The sequence below is a fragment of the Brassica oleracea genome, unplaced genomic scaffold, assembly GCF_000695525.1.
Source record: "Brassica oleracea var. oleracea cultivar TO1000 unplaced genomic scaffold, BOL UnpScaffold01190, whole genome shotgun sequence".
NCBI classification, from domain to species: Eukaryota; Viridiplantae; Streptophyta; class Magnoliopsida; order Brassicales; family Brassicaceae; genus Brassica; species Brassica oleracea.
Genome location: NW_013617746.1, coordinates 1 through 3,172, shown reverse-complemented (window position 1 = coordinate 3,172; position 3,172 = coordinate 1). Strand labels below are relative to the sequence as shown.

The following is a 3,172-nucleotide window of genomic DNA, read 5'->3' as shown; positions in this document are numbered from 1 at the left end:
TTAGTTTCTTATATATCTACAAATTTTATAAATATTGTTTAGGCTAATTTTTTGATAATTATACAATTTTATAACATTTTTATTAGTTTTATACAAATTGATTTAATATATATCAAATCTATATTAAATATTATTAAAATAATAGTGAAATCTATAATATTTAATAAAATTTATTTTTAAATATAAGTTAGATTTAAAAAATTCATTATGTGCAGGAAAACACCGAGTGGTCTATACATCTTTTGTGATTGTTGTAAGACGTTGAAAACTGCTTTAACCTGCAAACGCAGCACAAAGTTTGCGGATAGCAGCGACAATGTAGGCTATGCAACTAGCTTTGTAAATTATATCGAGTATTCGTAACAATGGTTCCTGGAGAAAGAACTCCAACATTGAAAATGTCTTTAAAAATCAAAGATACCCTGATGTCTTCCCTAAGCAAAGAAAAACCCTAATATTTGAAGAGATACCAGATTACGTTTTTTTTTGTGTGAAGGTGCCAAATTATGTTCAAATGTTTAATCATCTCAAATTAATGAATATAGATAATGGTTTATGATTTCGTAACTGCGACCACGTCCGCGATGGAATCTGCATCTCATACAAATCATATGTGATTAAAGGGATCAAATTATGAGTTACCAAATGCGTTATCTCGCAAAACTCTTGGCGCTACGACAAGATGGTTCACTTGGTCCTTGACTTGGACCACACACTTCTGCACACCCTTAGAACTCCTTAGCTTTCCGAATTTGACAAGTATCAGAATATGTGGACTCGAGGAACTATCTATGGAGATTTGACAATGGGTTTCCCAGTGAATGCTTGATAAATCTAAGACCAAAGTATACAGATCCAACTTGCTTGACAACACAGAGATCAACGTCTCAATCGTCCAACAACTTGACCGCATCTTCGAATTTACCTCTCATCAATGAACCCATCAATCATCATATACTTGAGAGGTGATGAAGTTTACGCTCTATGCACTCGTACAAGATATGCCATTGCTTTAGATAAATCTCCAGTGAGGGACTTGCATATCCTTCTAACAGTTTTGAAATAGGTTACTACATTGATTGGCACATTCATTAGAGTTAGAGAAGTCCCTAATAAGATCCTTTTCAACAGCACACCAATTCATTAAAAATTGAGAGCAAGTAAATAACAATTTTAAAACAAAACAAATACGTGTGATATAAGGAAATGCAGAGAATTGATTAAACATATTCCTCTGTTTCTAACATATAAGGCTGCTAGGTGCTCACTTCCCCAAGTGTATCTGTCTCAATATCAAGTAATATTTTCAAAGATTATCAAAACGGTTTTTGTCATAGCTAAAGAGTTTTAACGTCAAGAAAAAAGAAGAAGAAAATGTAAGGAGAATACAGGTTCAAGAAATTAACATATTTCAACTCTCTCAATCAACAAAAGGTACAAATACGAGTTCTTAATGAGAACCATCTCTCTCAGTAACAAAAGAGGTGCAGGAGATCAAGTCGCAGTTCGACATTTCGTAGAACAGCTTCGTCCACTACTAACGTGATGTGACCAATAACAGGCCAAGTGCCAGTATGTTGCACTTGCGATGCTGAAACTGAAAACCAACATAACTTTTTGTAAATTCTCTGTTTGCCACCATATTAAACGAATTGGTAAAATACAGATCATCAGACACATTCCACATTCCAATGAAATATGAAATAGTCTAACTAAAGTGTAGTTTATGCAAATCCACAGAAATTACCAATAAATGCCTTCTTAAAGCATTCCATCCGAGAAGTTTATTCTTGAACAATACATTAGATTTGGGGGAATCATATTTTACCTCCGTAATTGCTGAGAGCCTCCTTCAGCTGCTGACTGAGGCCTTGATTGATTCACCTTTGCCGAAATTACAGAAATTCAACAAAGGGGATGTGTTGGATTTTGTAATAGTCTTCTCCTCCTTTCAAAAATCTTTTTTCCCATTCCTCTCCCGTACGCTAAGGATGTGATGAACTGCAGCCCATCCGGAAGCTCCAGTTTATCACAGCAAATAATATCCAAAATACGAAGAAGAGGCATGGAGCCTTCTTCTAATATCCATTCTTCCAACCTTTCACAACAATCAATATCTAGAAAAAGAAGAAGAGGCATGGATCCTTCTTCTACTATCCACATTTCCCACTCTTTTAGCTTCGTCATACTTAGCTTCTGCAGTTGAGGAAACCCACCCATCGAGCAAACCATTCTACTCCCACAGAAAGATCGGTCCCCTAATCTAACCTCTTTCAAGTGATGCAACTTCTCTAGAATCGGCATTGGATCCTCTTTCAAACGACACATAGTTAGGGATATGGTTGTGAGGTGAGCAGGAAAGTGTGTCTCATCAGGCAACTTTGGAGTATATATATTCAACTCCAGCTGTTTGAGATGAACAAAATCCCAAACCAATCCATCTTCTTCATCATCCGTGTGAGTATACAATATATTGTTATATACAGTAAGTTTCTCCAAGTGTTTAATTTTACTTAGAGATGAAGATAGAGTTTCCATGGAACACCCTTTACCTCCTATATAGATAGAAAGAGTCATGAGCCGTGTCATACCTTGGAGATCCCTCACATTCCCGTGCTCTGTCGGGAAATTCTCCAATGTCTCCAGCTTGACCAAATTAGCCAGTTCCATCTTTACCTTTTTCTGTATTTTCCTTGATAAACAGAGGTATGTCAATTCTCGCAACTCCTTCAAGAAATTGGGCATGTAGAGTGAAAAACTCGAATTTACGCATAGGTTCATATAGAGTAACTGCTTCAGATTCCTCATAGAAGAAGGTAGATGGGTTACAAATGCATCCTTTAAACTCAAATATCTCAGGTGGATGAGCTTCCCGATGCTAGATGGTACCTTCCATCCAAGAAAAATGACATAAGATACATCTAAAACCCTCACTAACTTGAGCCTTGTAAAGGACAAACCTGTTTCATACCATACTCCACTCTTGATAAACAAGAGAGTTCTAAGTCTTCGGTTCTTCACCAACGTCTCCGGTATAAATATTTCATCAATCAAGCCAGTGTACAGCGAGTCTTCGAGATTTACAAGAAGATTTCGAGTTTCCAGTTGATGTGCCTAGAAAAATTTCTTCTTCAGCTTTGCGTAAACAAACTTCTCTCATCATGTCATGCAA

At 36.3% G+C, this 3,172-nt stretch overlaps 1 pseudogene; it reads right to left on the bottom strand.

Moving 5' to 3' along the window:
• Positions 1-1,277: 1,277 nt before the first annotated feature.
• On the bottom strand, positions 1,278-3,040 carry LOC106321057 (annotated as a pseudogene).
• Between the last annotated feature and the right edge of the window lie 132 nt (positions 3,041-3,172).